Source organism: Humulus lupulus, chromosome 7 (genome assembly GCF_963169125.1).
Source record: "Humulus lupulus chromosome 7, drHumLupu1.1, whole genome shotgun sequence".
Lineage (NCBI taxonomy): Eukaryota > Viridiplantae > Streptophyta > Magnoliopsida > Rosales > Cannabaceae > Humulus > Humulus lupulus.
The window spans coordinates 93747834-93764659 of NC_084799.1; positions in this window are offsets into that span (position 1 = coordinate 93747834).

The window sequence follows — 16826 nt, forward strand, 5'->3', positions numbered from 1 at the left end:
TCTTAAGGATTCGAGGGGTGGTCTTGATCTGAGTTAATTTGAAGATGAATTCAGCGTCCGGCTAAATGACGTTAATGACAACGCATTTGGAGACATTCCAATCCTTTATTTGCAATTTTATTTATTAGTTTTATTAAGGTTTTGGATTATGAACATTTTAAATTTTAGTATTTTGAGTATTTATTTGTGTTATTTTATTTTAGGATTATTTTTAATTTTTGTCATTTAGTGTTGAAATTGTAATGACAAATCATCTAATATATATATGATCACGATGCTACTTCAAGCCCAACTCATAAATTACCAAGTTCAATCCATTTTAGCCACCACATTTTGGCTACCTGAGGAAGACAGTGGCAAGGGTCCTTCGTCGTGAGCAGTCCGAGTTTGTCAGGTCAGTTTCTTTTCCTTTGCTTTTATTTTGAACATTGTGGACAATGTTCATATTAAGTTTGGGGGGGGGGGGGGGAGAGATTTACTTTCGTTTTGTATATATTGAGTAGTTTGTTTTACTTGTGTTTGTGTTTTAGTTGTGTATTGTATTTGGTTAGTCTTTTATTTACTATGTTGTTGTGTCTAGGATGGTTAGAGTGTCGTGTTTGTGTGAATCAAGTTGTCAATGCTAGCCTATGATATGGAAGAAAATGTCGTGCTAATTTTTGAAATTTTTTATCAATTGAATCTGTGTGCTTCGTTAGACTTCATTGCTAGCTTGTTTTGATCCATGAAAAAACATGTTTAGCCATGATTGAAAAATTCTTTGCAATTTGAATTTGAATGTATGCATTGTTAAAAATTGGCTTGTGGTTTGATGAATGAATGAATCTAGAATTTGCTTGTTTATCATTTGAGACGAAATCCTAGACGAGATATGCTTAGGAAAGTGATTTAGGCAATTTCTTGGAATGTTTGAGCCTTTCAAGCCAACACAAAAGTAATTTTCCATTGTTACCCTTGTTGAGCCTTAAATTATCCTCTTTGTTGTTTGACACCAATTGTGAGCCAAATAGACATTTTGTTAGTTTTAATTCCTTTATCAAATTACTGTGAGCGTATGGATAAATAATGGGGAATGAATTGTAATGGGAAGTGATTAGTTTTGTAATTTAGTGTATTGTAATGAAGAGTGAAAAAGTTGAGAATTGAAATTAAAAAATAAAAAATAAAAAAAAGCAAAATACAAGAAATTTGAAAATCTAAACTACACTCTTGTTATGCTTTTACAAAAGCAAGTTTGGGGGAGTTTAGTTTTAATAATAAAAAAAATGATCAAGTGAATAAGCTTTTCTCAACCTTTACTTGGGTTTATATGGGGTTTTCTTTGGAAATTGTTTGGGTGAATTGTTGGTTTGTAAGTTCATATGCTTATGGTAATTTGGAGCCTAAATGACATATATCTACCCATTGCCTAAGCCTATTGTTATGAGCCTAAAGTCCTAGTGATTATTGAGCATATTTTGTCTACATTAGTGGAGAGTGGTGAACAATGCAGGCATATGGATCAATGGTTTGATGGGTAGATGGTGAGTTTTTGGCATGCATACATAGATTCAATTGTTGAGTAATTTATGTGGTTATGGTTGAATAGGCATTTTTTGGATTGAATCAGGTTGTCGGTGTGGTTTAACTGAAATTCTGGATTGTTTCTACAAATCAAGATTTTGGACTTCTATGTGAGATTTTCTGAAATTGAGGCTAATTCAATATTGTTGACTTGATTCATAAATTTGTGTTGTTTGTGTTTTTTAGTTTTCTATGTGTGGGTGTTTAGTTTGAATCTTTACTCGAGGGCGAGTAAAGGTTAAGTTTTGGGGAGTTTGTTGAGTCTAGTTTTGTGTTGTGTTTATGTTGTGTTTTAGGTAGTTTTTATTAATCTTTTTAGTTGTTTAGTGCAGTATTATGCTTTGTTTTTGCTTATTTTCAGGTTTTAGCTTATAAATAAAGGAAAAGAACTATTGGAGCAAATTATCAGAAAAATGATGAAAATTTGGCTTTTTGGTCTTTATTCCATGAAAAGATGAATCCTCAAGCAACTTTATGGCTTCGGTGAATTTTCGAGACCAAAATCATAAAAATTTAAGAAATTGTTAAGGGTCGCGGCGCTATGATGCTAAGCCGCGGCCCGATCCAAGGCAGAAAGCTTGTTTTCGAGGATAGACAGTGGGTCGCGACCATGAACAGAGGGTCGCAAAGCGCCTAACTTTGTCTACCCAGAAAATTTACACTGGCCACGGCGCTAAAAAGGTTGGGTCGCGGCGCGCCTAACGTCCACGCGAAGCCTAAATTGACACGGGTCGCGGTGCTTGACATGTTTGGTCGTGGTCCGCATTGCTTCTGAAGAAAAAAATTAGGTTTTAAACCTAATTTTGAGAGGAGAGAATGAGACTTTTTGGGAGGACGATTTTGGGGAGTAAGGAATACACCGTGGAGTACTGCCAATTATTTTCAATAGTTGTTTTTCTTTTACCTTAGAATTCTATGTTATTTTTCATTATTGTTTATGTTTAGAATGATGCTTATGAACTAAATTTGCTATTATGGATTTTGATTTATCACTTGAACTCCTATTATGATCTAATGCAAAGTTGATTTTCTTCTTCAATTTTTGAGTCTCTTTCCTATCTATGCTTATTGTTTGATATCTGATTGGCCATCTAGTATCATAATCTACATGTTTTTTAATCAAAATCTGAAAAGTGAGATTTAATTATGTTTTGATAGTTAGACATAAGCTTAATCATAGAACGAGAGTATCATGATTGTTTATGTGGCATATTAAAATTGTGAATGTTAATGCTTCCTAGTTGATGAATTTATCATAGAAATATAGAAAATTCTCATCTAGGTCGAGGTTTGTAATTCGTGACTTGATTATAAACTACTTTTGACAAATTGCTAGCTTGATAAGAAGGAGAAAAGAAAACTTGCATTGGTAATTGATAGGAGGGATAGTTGATGAGATTAAAACCACTAATTGTTTAATCTTGAAATTATTTCTTGTGTTTCTTTATCTTTCTTCATTCTTAAAATTTACAATAGTTTATGTTCTTGTTCTTTACTTTTACAACCAAAAATATTGTCAATCAAATAGAAACAAAAAAATTAATTGATTGGTAATTGATAATTCAGTCATTATGGGACGATACTTGGTCTTACCAAGATTTATTATAAATTGTAACTGTGTGCACTTGCATAGCTTTAATTTTCGCAACAGGAGGATAGAGATTGGGTGCGTTGGGGAAAGTGGTTCGGGCCTACATCCCATTTCTAGCGCCCTTACTATGCTCACGCTAATTGCTAGTTATTGGGCTCGGCATGGTCCGGGCCGATAGGGTTTGGTTGCTCATTGTTCGCTGGGCCCTGGTTAGGCCCGGGCCTCTCTCTCAAGAGCCCATGAAACCCGTTTGGCTATGCCACGTGTCCAAGGTGGAAAATATGGATAACACCTTGCATTCAGAAAGGATCAAAGGATAGAGAATCTAAAGTTAGGAAACATTGTTCTCCTACGTAATTTGTAAGTACTCTAAGTCATTTTACGTATTTACATGAATATTCATATGTGAGCATGTTTTGGTGTTTTATATTTTATATTTTGTATATGAAAATAGGAAGCATACATCTAGACAAAAAAAAATTTGAGTTCCTACAATATCGCCTCCCCACTGCTTAGGGCGCCCAAAATCACCATCAATCACCTCCAAATGATTCCAAACTTTTAGGGTAAGTTTAGATACATCATTGTATCACTTTGGACCCATAGAATTCAATTATTAATGTCTGCAACAAAAACTCATATTTTCACTTTAACTTAAATGAAAATCATTAAGTAATTTATACCACCTTGTGTAAAACTACTTAACTCTTATATTTAACCAATCTCAACAACTACAACCTCCATCGTCATGAACACCTCCTCCATTGGTGACTCCACCAACCTAGTCAAGTCATCTACAATTTGGTCCATCAAGGCAGTAGACATCTCTAATTATCATAAGTTTCAATTGATCATGAAATTTGAAGTTGGCTATTGTTTGTTTGAGAAATGCATCTTTAAATGTTAGAAGAAAACTTGAAAGTAAGGACGAGGAAACGTAACCAGTAGGAAATTTATACAAATTAGTCTAGTAAGATGATTCCTATTTGCTTCATGGAATCCATTGCCATAGATGTAGAGTAAATATAACATCAACATTTTGTTTAATTTTGCATTTTTCTTTATGAGCAAATTATTGGACCCAATTCTAGAACCAATTGGTGCTATAAAGAAGGGATCTTTTTTTAAAATATGGGATTTTAAAAGACAAAATATATAATGACTTTACCATAGGTCTAATTTTTAATGCTTAACTTTTAAAAAGCCACACAATTAATTTTTCTAAAATCCCATATGTATACTGACTTTCTAATTTTTTTTATAAGACTTTTCTTCTTTCCTTGACCATGGTAGCGGTCACGTCGAGGCGACTTCAATGGCTTATCATTGCCATAGCTTAGGGTGGCTTCACACGACAATGGCAACCTGTGCCACAACTTCAATGGTGGCCGCTTCATGCAACCTGTGCCACAACTTCAATGGTGGACGATGGCAGAGACTATTGGGATTGATGGGTTTCGGTGTTTCGACTGGTTGAAAGTCATTTTGAAAAGCTTAGGTTTGGTGGGTTTCTCTATTTTCGGATTTGTGGTATTTGGTGTTCCAACAGGTTATGTAGCCTTGACAACTTAAGTCACTGTCATACAAATGGTATATACAATGACCAAATTGAAATTTGTAATGTGTGATTTTTTCTCTCTAAATATGGTATCTTATATCATCGTCATTATCACTCTATAGCTAATTATTTGTTAATTCTCTTTTTTTTTCTTTAATGTTTTTCTTTGGTTATTTTAGATCTTTGATTAGTTATTCTGTGAAATATTTGCGCTATACTTTTCAGATCTTTAATTAATTGTGTTTATTATATGACTAATTATTAGTTATATATATTAATCTAAATAACTCATCTTTATTCTATCTTATATCAACTTGTTGCTATTTGATAAAGGGAATAACAACCAAATCAAATTCTAGTAGACTTTGTGTTTGTAATTGATGAGAAGCTCCATGACTTTTATAACAGAGATGACGATGACCTCATTGTAAACCCAAAAAAAATGTCCTTAGGTAAGGCATGTGAACATTACTGTAAATCTTACTCCCTTGATCGTCGCATCCTATCAATCCTAGTGACATACATTATGACCCCATTCCTATGAGCTATTTGCAAAAAAAAAAAAAAAAAAATCAGCATGCTTCTATTTAACTTGTTCTGCAGTAGTTCTACTTTAGTAATCTAAAGTGTATTTTAACCCCTTATATATACATTTATGGATACCCTTTATACAAAAATAAAAATAAGAATTGATCATTTGACTTAAATTTTCACATAAAATAACACATTTGAGTATTCGTAAAAGGGTAAATACAATTTTAGTTCTTATGTTTTGCAAAAGTTATTTATCAAGTCCTTTATTTTGTTGAATGACAATTTAGACTCTAGGTTTTGCAAAATAGAACAAAATAACATCTTGAGCCCGATTTGGATAAAAGTAATTTCAAATATAAGATTAATTGTTATTGTGACCTTAAGTATATGATGGGTTTAGAGTAGGTAGTTGAGGAGTAGAGAGATCTGGTTGATATAACTAACCACGTGACTGGTGATCCCTTGGAGCGGAGCTCGCAAGTGCTCTGGGTGCTTGTCCACCTCGATAGGAGGACCTGACATTGCGGGGGGAGGAGTTGCATCAACAACCTAGGGAACTGAGGAAGCATCCCGGGGAGTTGGAGGAGGAGCTTCCTTGGTTGTTATCGTGGAAGATTGAGGTTGTTGTTGGGAAGAAGCGGTCTCCTTGGCCTTCGCTGGAGTTCTCGTCGAAACTCCAGACCCAGATGTCATCTTCTTGAAGACCCACTATCTCTTAATGACAGAGTCGGAGCTAGTGAAGGTATTTTTCATATTCATATTGTCTTCTGCAAAATTATCAATAGAGTTAGACGAATTCTAACTATGTAAGCAACAAAAAGTAAAAGTACAAGAATCCTATCCTCTGAACTAGAGGAGGAAACTACAATGACTAGCTCCGAATTGGGGACCGAGCTAGCTATGGTTGGGACCTCTAACTCTTGGATTATGTAATGACCCACTAATCTAGACTCTTGGACCATTATCGAACTATACATACAAATTCTTACTAAAACATACATTTGCGAAAATACCATAATTTATTATAAACTTGTAGAAACAAAGGTTACTTTCATAAAAATAAGTAGGATATGGGTACCCATTGTCTTTAAAACAAAAATAGCTTAAAGTAAAAAGAGTTACATAGAAAATGCGAAAAATACATCTAAAACCATAAAAACATAAACAAGACTACATCCTCGAATCGAATAACGCTCGGCCCCTTGACTCCATTCACCATCGATACACATCCTCTAAGCGACACGAATCTTATCGCCTCTAAAGCTTATTTTCCTGCACATAAAACAGAAAGGAATGAGCCTAATGCCCAGCAAGGAAAAATCTAACACATAGTCATACACATAAATTTCATAAGAAACATAAAGACTTAACATAATACATATAACATACACTTATTATAATGGTCATTATTACTTGGGGTCCCATAGACTAAACAAGCATATGCCCATGGGATTAGTGGGGTCCTACTAGCTAAGTAGGTCATATGCCCATAACCCATTTGGGGTCTTGTTAGTCATATGGGTCATATGCCCAAGCCTACAAACATACATGCATACATATCATAACACTTTTAACAACATAAAACATAAGATAACATAAGCATATAACATATTGATTCTAGCCTATTTTCCTTACCAAAGTTACCGGGATATGTGGTCTGAGTTGGGACTTTTTGGAACACTCCTAAAACCATAATGAACAAGAGTGAGTCTAAAGAAGGAGAAGAGATGAAAAGGAATGGGAAGACTAAACCATTAAAAGTCACACTTACCAAACTTATGTGCTCAAGAGCTTAGATTCCCTAACCAAAATGAAGATTAAGGTTAGAGATTGAGTAGAAGACTATGAGAAAGAAAATAACATAATACAGAAATGAACTAGAGTTTTGGTTACCTCAAAGACTTGTAAGATCAATCTACACCACAACCGAAATACTATAGAACCTAACTTCCCAAAGTGTTTGATAAGCTTATGATGTTTAAGCTTATGATTTTCCCAAACCAGGTGTTTACACTCTCACACTCACTTAGCACTAGCAGCTTCTGAACTTAGAGTAAAAGGTGAATAATGGCTGGGTACTAGGTCCTATTTATAGAGTTTGGGAATGAAAGTATCTTGATTTTACTTGAATAAAAATAATGGCTTTTTAGGTGAAAATCATTTGAATAATCGTTCAGCAGAGGCTGAAGACTCGTTCAAAAGATGCTGGACTGTTGAAGGAGTTTGAATGGCTGAAGGGAAATGAATTCAAAAATGTTTGAAAACATACTGGAGGAGGCGATATATCGCCCCCTGTAGGCGATATATCGCCTGGGCCAGTATGCCCGAGGCGACCGTGCATCGTTTCGTGTTTTCCGTATCTACGTGCTACGATATATCGCCCCCTATAGCTGCGATATATCGGCACACACTGAATATTTAAACACGAAATTACACATTTTTAGCTAAGTTTGAATGGAGTAAACAGCCTTGACTAAGCCTTCAACGTATTCAAAGCTGCTGACTGACCCTATAACATTCAAACTTTACCCTTATTTAATTTAATCCTCAAAAATACTTAATCCTTAATTACCCATTCATAACATGTGCTTAAAATCCTATTGGTTGATATCTAAACCTTATAGTATAATAAATATACTCCTTAATATCAGTCACATTAATCAAACCTTAGGTTAACTTAATATTCTTAAACTATAGATTAAACTTAGAAAATCTATAAGTACTACTATGAGTGTCCAAATAATTCCCGGTCTGAACCAAAAATCCACAGTAACAATGATAATACTATACATACTATCATACTACTATCTATCTTAGCTAAGTAAAGTTCTTGGACTCTACAATTCTCCCCTACTAAAAAAGAATTTCGTCCTCGAAATTTACTTATCAAATAACTCCGGATACCTGCCTTGCATGTCCTCCTCCAACTCCCACGTTGCCTCGCGTTCAGAACTATTGCTCCATAGGACTTTGACTATAGGAAGGCTCTTAGACCATAACTACTTTATCCCTCTATCTAATATGCTAACCGGTCGTTCCTCGTAACTTAAGTCTTTCTGGAGCGCTATCGTATCGTACTTGAGGAGGTGAGATGGGTCTGACACATATTTGCGTAACATCGAGATGTGGAAGACGTTGTGACTATCGGCTAGTGCTGGCGGTAGGGCTAGTCTATACGCAACTGTTCCCACTTTGTCCAATATCTAAAAGGACCTATGAATCGGGGACTAAGCTTGCCTTTCTTTCCGAACCGCTTTACACTTTTCATAGGAGACATCTTCATGAAGACTTGATCTCCAACCTGGAATTCCACATCGCGTCGCTTGGTATCCGCATATCTTTTCTGACGGCTTTGAGCAGCCAGCATATGCTGTCTAATAAGCGTTACTGCTTCTTGAGCTTGTCTAACAGCTTCGGGCCTTAGAAGCTGCCTTTCTCCTACCTCGTCCCAGTGCAACGGTGATCGGCACCTTCGTCCATATAGCAACTCATAAGGTGCCATTCCGATCATTGACTGGTAGCTGTTGTTGTACGAGAACTCGATCAGTGGTAAGTACTTGTTCCACGATCCTCCAAAATCAAGTACACATGCGCGTAGCATATCCTCTAAAATATGAATCGTACGCTCGGACTGCCCATCTGTCTAAGGATGGAAAGCTGTACTAAGGCTTTATTTAGTACCCATAGCTTGCTGTAAGCTTCTTCAAAATCTTGACGTAAATACTGATCCTCTATCTGACACTATCGTCTTGGGGATTCCATGCAATCGTACAATCTCTTGGATGTAGATTTCTGCATATTGGTCTGCCGTATATGAAGTCTTAACAGGCAGAAAATGAGCCGACTTGGTTAGTCTATCTATGACTATCCAAGCGGAATCATGCTGCTTATTCGTCTTTGGCAGACCCGTCACGAAGTCCATGGCTATATCGTCTCACTTCCATTCCGGTATGCTAAGCGGTTGCAATAATCCTGCAGGCCGCTGATGCTCTGCTTTCACTTGCTAGCATACCAGACACTTAGATACATACTCCGCTATGTCCTTCTTCATCCCTGGCCACCAATAGACTGCCTTGATGTCATGAGTCATTTTGGTAGACCCTGGATGAACTGAGTACGGGGTATTGTGCGCTTCTTCTAGGATCGTCTTCTTAATACTTTGATCGTCTGGCACGCATACCCGATCCTTATATCTCAATAAACCTTGACTGGATATTGAGAAATCTGTAGTCTTGCCTTCTCTGACTGCATCCATGTGTGCTGCTAGTGTGTCGTCATGTCCTTGACCAATTCATATATCCTCTAACAAATTTGATTGGATAGACAGGTTAGCCAGCTTGTCTACAACCACTTTTATTCTGGAACTGATAAGCTTCTGCTGTAGCGGCTTTTCTATTCCGGATAAGACTGCTAAGTTCCCATAGCTTTTCCTACTAAGCGCATCGGCAACTACGTTCGCCTTCCCTAGGTGGTATAGGATTTCGCAGTCGTAATCCTCTACTAACTCTAACCACATGCGCTTGCCTCATGTTGAGCTCCTTCTGCGTAAAGAAGTATTTTAAACTCTTGTGGTCCGTATAAATCTTGCACCGTTCTCCGTAAAGATAATGGCGCCAGATTTTCAACGCAAAGACCACCGCTGCCAACTCCATATCGTGAGTTGGATAGCGTTGTTCATACTCTTTCAACTGACATGAGGCGTAGGCTATCACCTTGTCGTTTTACATCAACACGCATCCCAATTTTAGCTTTGATGCATCGCATTAGACAGCGAACTTATCGTCGGGTGTCGGTATACTAAGTACTGGTGTTGAGCAAAGCTTATCTTGAAGCAACTGGAAACTTTCTTCCCACTTATTGTTCCAGTTAAACTTTTGTTGCTTCCAGGTCAGGTTGGTGAGTGGAGTAGCTATCTTAGAAAAGCCCTCTACAAACTTCCTATAATAACCTGCTAGCCCAAAGAAGCTTCTTATCATTGGTTATCAGGCATGACCATAAGTTTTCCAGGACGCTTTAGCGTTCTTGAAATTGATTGTGTAGGGTCCGGATCCCTATTTCTCTATCTGCTTTGTTTGGAAGTTGATCTTACTAAGCGTTTTCGCTTACCTAGTTGTTTCATGTTGTAGGTAAGAACAAGGGCAAGGCAGAGCAGTGAGCGCTGGAGTCTTCCTTGCAAATGTACATGTGGACCGACCTTTTGGGAAGCCGTTTTATTTTTGGAAATGTTGTGTAATTTTCCTAAACTAGGCTCACTCTACTCCTTATAAAACATGTTTGTAACTAAATGTTAAGTATGGCCATACGACTTTTTAAAAAAGTTTTTTTTTATACGGGTTTTTTAGACATTTTGTTAAATGAAAACATTTATATTTCCGCATTATCGAGTCTTGAAAATCCGGGTCGTTACAGTTGGTATCAGAGCTCGAGTTGAGCCGGTTCTGTAGACAACCCACATGTACATTTCGCAAAGATAGACCGGCACTCACTGTAAGTACTGTTTCTTCCTTTAGTGTGTTGTTTTCTTTTTATTCACCTCAATTCTATAAATTGTAGGTTATGGTTGATATACCTGAGATAGGTGACCCTGTGATAGGAAAACTACTCATGATCCCTTTGCTTAGAATCAATTTTCTATAGACTTTTAACGATGAGAATTCCTTGCCACTTTGAGTACGAATGACGACATTGGCGTGCCATTTGGCAATGTACGCAGTACATGACAAAAGTCTTCAGTAGAGCCAGAGTAGGATCTCGAGCAGTCTGACGAGGATACCGACATAGAGCTGGATATGTTGATGGACAACTTAGATTAGGTTATGTTGTGAGGGTCTTGTTGATACTTTTTGTAAAGACCTTGCAAACCTACTAGGTTGTAGGACTTTGGTGTAGTTGTAGCTGAGAACCCGCCAATGGAGGAAGTGGCTGATGAAGAACTCGGCGACGGGTAAATTTCTTATGAGGAGCCGATGGACCAAGATGAGGAAGATCGCGAAGAAGATCCCGAGGAAGATCTCGAGGAGGATCCTGAGGATGGTTCTAATATGGCAGCGGAAAGCGACACCGGCTAGGTGTTAGGAGCTGCATAGGTGTTAGAAACCCACCTACTTTTGAAATATGTACATACCTTGTATATGATTAAGGAAATTAGTAACTGGTTAGCAGGGTTATGACTCCATTTTAGGGCTAATTTTGTAAGTCCCTTAGACTTGCCAACCCAAACTTCAAACGTTGTTGTATATGGTATAGGTTAGGAAATGAAGTTGCTAACTTTCGTTAAAAAGTGTTGATTTCTTGTTGTGCTTGATATGCTTGGCGTGTTTAATTAGGTTGATTGACTATCTGTGTCAATACTAACTTCTCGTCCTTATGCACTTAGGAGCTTTTGTTTTGAAAGCAAACAAATGGCAAGGACAAGAGCTCAAAGAGGAAGGGGTGTTGCTGGCCGAGGCCAGGCCACACCTGCTGATAGAGCTCAGAATGCGCCTGCCGCTAGAGCTCCAAACCAAGCTGATAGAGTTCGCGAGATAGCCGAGCAGATGAACAATCTGCAAAGGCTAGTGGAGACGCAAGGAGCTCAAATAGAAAGAGGGCAAAAGAGACAGGAGGACGCTGATGCCCTCCAAGCTGAAAGATTTAACACCCTTCTGGGACGACTCCCTATACCACCCAACAATTCTCAAAACTACGAAGTACCACCTGCAACCAATGAAGAACAAAACCTTGGCCCGCAGGTTATCATTGAGCAACCTGTACAGCCAGTAGAAGCGCCAAGAGCTGCCCGAGCAAAACCTATATCAGAAAGGTTCGAGAACCAAAATCCACCTATATTCGAGGGGAGCAGTGACCCTTCAATGGCAGAGGAATGGATTAGTATTTTGGAAAGAATCTTCGACTTCATTGGAACTACTGAGAGAGAGAAGGTAGTCTGCGCGACCTATATGCTGAGAAAAGATGCCCGCATCTGGTGGGACGCAGCCAAGAAAGGGCATAACGTTGCCGAGATGGAATGGCTAGAGTTCTTGACCTTGTTCAATGGCAAGTACTTTAGTAAGGCGGTGATTGAGCACAAAGTGAATGAGTTCACTAATCTGAAGCAGGGAACATCGAGCGTGCAGGACTACGTTCGAAAATTTGACCAACTGTCTAGGTTTGCGAAGAACCAGGTGAGCACTGAAGAGAATAAGACCTGGAGTTTTATGAAGGGCCCGCAGAGACATTGCCAAGTGTGTAGACACTGGTAGAACTGGCCCAGAGACGTATGCTGAAGCTGTGGAACAGGCTCTTCACCAAGAGTCTTAGGCCGTGTCAGACAAGCCAGATCCACAGAAGAACAAAGACAGGAGGTACACTCCCAACAACCCCGGACAGTTTCAGGCCAATCAGAATGGCCCAAGAGGAAGGTTCAACCCGAGGTTCGGCCAGAACTCGGGGCGAACAAACAATCCAAGAGGCACAAGACTGATTTTTGGGGGAAATAACAAAAGAAAAGGGGGACCTCCCAATCAGGCAATGGCTAGTCACAACAAACAGCCGAGACGTGAGTTTGAACAATGGCCACTGTGCAACAAGTGTAACCGCCGCCATCGGGGCGAGTGCGGGGTCTATTTTAACTGTGGAAAGCCAGGGCACTTTGCTAAGGATTGTCAAATGCCAGCCAAGGGCAATGGAAATGACCAACATAAACAAATTGGAGCTCCGCCTCGAGTTTATACGCTTACACAAAGCGACAAAGGAGCTGGCCCATCTGATATGGTGTCAGGTCAGATTTCTATCGCCCAAACCTCAGCATATGCATTAATGGATACTGGTGCATCACATTCTTTTGTATCTGCATCCTTTGTGGAAAAATTAAATAGAAGTCCTGAGCCTATGCCTGTTATTTGTGGGGTATCCTTGCCTTCGGGGGAGGATATGCTGGTGCGGACATGGGTTAGAGCCGTACCAGTTTGGGTTGAAAATCGTGAGCTAATGGTGGATCTGTTAGTCTTGGACCTACATGAATATGATGTCATATTTGGGATGGATTGGTTAACCAAATACGGAGCAGTTATCAATTGCAAGTGCAGAAAAGTGGTCTTCACCCCAGCAGGAGAATAACCATTCGAGTTCAAGGGTACGTCAAGAGAAAAGAAATGTCCCATGATTTCTGCGATAAAGGCGAGAAAAATGTTGAGTGACGGGTGCATCGGTTTTCTGGCAAACATAGTGGATAAGGATAAAGAAACAAGTCAACAACCATTGGATGTACCGGTTGTGTGCAAGTTTTCTGATGTATTTCCTGAAGATCTAACAGGGATTCCACCAGACCGAGAGATTGTGTTTGAGATAGAGTTGATTCCGGGAACTGCGCTGATCTCAAAGACTCCTTACAGAATGGCACCAGCTGAACTCAAGGAGTTGCAGTCACAACTGCAAGAGTTATTGGACAAGAAGTTCATAAGGCCAAGCCATTCTCCATGGGGAGCCCTGATCTTATTCGATAAGAAGAAAGACGGTACGATGAGAATGTGCATTGACTATCGGGAGTTGAACAAAGTGACGATCAAGAACCGATATCCATTACCGAGGATCGACGATCTTTTCGATCAACTACAAGGAGCGTCAGTATTTTCCAAAATAGACCTGCGATCAGGCAATCATCAGCTCAAGGTTAAGGAGACGGATATACCAAAGACGGCCTTCAGAACGCGCTACGGTCACTACGAGTTCTTAGTGATGTCCTTTGGACTAACCAATGCGCCTGCTGCATTCATGGATCTCATGAACCGAGTATTTCGCGAGTATTTGGATAAGTTTGTCGTCGTGTTCATTGACGATATTCTGATATACTCGAAAAGCCAGGAAGAGCATGCAACACATCTGGAACTGATCCTCCAGTGTCTGCGAGACGAAAAGCTTTATGCTAAGTTTTCGAAGTGCGAATTCTGGCTAGAGAAAGTAAGTTTTCTGGGGCACATAGTGTCGGGAAATGGAATTTCAGTAGATCCCGCCAAGATAGAAGCTGTTAAGCAATGGAAACCTCCGAAAAATGCGCATGAGGTTAGAAGTTTTCTTGGGTTAGCGGGATACTACCGGCGATTTGTGGAAGGATTTTCCAAAATAGCCGCACCAATGACTGCCCTTACCTGCAAAAACATCAAATACGAATGGACTGACAAGTGTGAGGAGAGTTTTCAGGAGCTGAAAACAAGATTGACGACTGCCCCAGTGCTGACAATCCCCAATGGCACAGAGGGATATACTATTTATAGCGACGCCTCAGGCCGAGGGTTGGGAGCAGTGCTGATGCAGCACGGAAAAGTAATTTCTTATGCTTCTCGACAGCTAAAGAATTACGAGAAGAACTATCCCACTCATGACCTGGAGCTGGCAGCAGTGGTTTTCGCTCTAAAAATATGGAGGCACTACCTATACGGGATACACTGCGACATCTACACTGATCACAAAAGCCTGAAGTATTTCTTCACTCAGAAGGAATTGAATATGAGACAGCGTCGATGGTTGGAACTATTTAACGACTATGACTGCGACATTCTGTACCACCCGGGAAAAGCAAACAAGGTGGCAGATGCATTGAGTCGACAACCAGGTGCTTATGTGATGACAGTGAAGGAAATTTCGCCGCAGTTACAAGCCGACCTTGCTACCTTGGATTTAGAGATAGTAGTTGGTCAACTGGCTAATCTTTCAATCAGGCCTACCATTATGGAAGCTATAAGAGGCGGGCAGTTAGTCGATCCTTGGGTTCAAGGATTGATGCACGAAGCGAGGAACGAGGGGCGACCAGGATTCCATATCTCCGAGGATGGAGTATTGGGGTTCAAGGGAAGAATATGTGTTCCTGATGATGACGAGATCAAGAAGCAGATCTTTTTCGAAGGACATAATGCTCCTTATGCCATGCATCCGGGTACCACAAAAATGTACCAAGACTTGAAGAAGTACTTTTGGTGGCCTGGGATGAAAAAGGAGACGGCAGAATATGTGGCACACTGCTTGACTTGTCAGCAGACAAAGGCCGAGCATCAACGACCAGCCGGATTGTTACAACCCTTAGAAATTCTGAAATGGAAGTGGGAGATGGTCACTATGGACTTTGTCACAGGTCTACCAACCACTCCCAAGGGGCACGATGCCATTTGGGTTATCGTGGATAGGCTGACTAAGTCCGCTCATTTCTTGCCGCTCAAGGTAACTTATGGCGCACATAAGTTAGCAGATATTTACATTGCAGAAATAATGAGACTGCATGGTGTACCCAACTCCATCGTTTCAGATCGCGACGGACGTTTTACCTCGACATTCTGGAATAGAATCCAAACGAGGTTGGGTACTAAACTGAAGTTTAGCACTTCTTTCCACCCGCAAACAGACGGTCAAAGCGAACGAACAATTCAGACCCTGGAAGATATGCTAAGAGCCTGCGTGCTCGACTTTCAAGGGTCATGGAATGAGAAGCTTCCACTAATAGAGTTCGCTTATAATAATAGCTATCATGATTCCATCAAGATGGCTCCGTATGAGGCGTTGTATGGAAGGAAATGTCGATCACCGATTCATTTGCACGAGACCGGTGAAAGAAAGTTTCTCGGATCGGATGAGGTTGATCAGATTACAGAGGACATCCGACAGATAAGGCAACGCTTGCAAACTTCGGTTGATCGACAACGCAAATATGCTGATAGACGCAGGAGACCCCTGGTGTTTGAGGTTGGTGATAATGTGCTGCTGAAGGTAGCTCCGCTACGAGGGGCTATGCGATTCGGGAAGAAAGGAAAGCTTAGCCCAAGGTTCGTTGGACCTTTCGAAATCATAGAGAGGATCGGGGAAGTAGCTTATCGTTTAGCTCTTCCGCCCGCCCTGTCTAAGGTGCATGACGTGTTTCATGTATCCTTATTGAGAAAATACATGCGTGATCCCTCGCATGTAATCAGCTATGAGCAGCTGAGCGTGGATCCTCAACTCGTCTATGAGGAAAAATCGGTTATGATACTAGACCGAAAGGAAAAAGTGTTGAGGAACAAGACGGTGCCATTGGTAAAGGTGCAGTGGTGTAACCATGGCATTGAAGAGGCAACCTGGGAAACAGAAGACAAGATGAGGGAGCTGTATCCTCATTTGTTTTAAGTTTCGAGGACGAAACCTTTATAAATTGTAGGTATTGTAACGTCCTACGTTTTTGGGTACCTTTAAACTACTCGGGTCGGGATTTTTCCCCCGGGTTAAGAATATTATTTTAAATAATATTATATTTTGTTTGTAAGTATTCCATGAGTTATTGCTAGCCAAAATATGAATTTTGTGATTTTAAAAGTCAAGATAAGACTTTCGGTCCTAGACCGACACAAAAACCCTGATCGGGTAAAAATCTCGGAAAATAAAATGAAAAATCATGACATTTATATTTTGGGCATAAAATACATTCATAAAAGTTAAAGTTTGGTCAAGAATAATAAACCTAAAAGAAAATGGAAATTTTAAGGCATTTTGTGGTAAATGCCTAATTTTGCCGAAATTGGGAATTTTATTCCATGAATGGACCTTAGGTTAAATTTTATTGTGTGATTAATTAAATTAAAT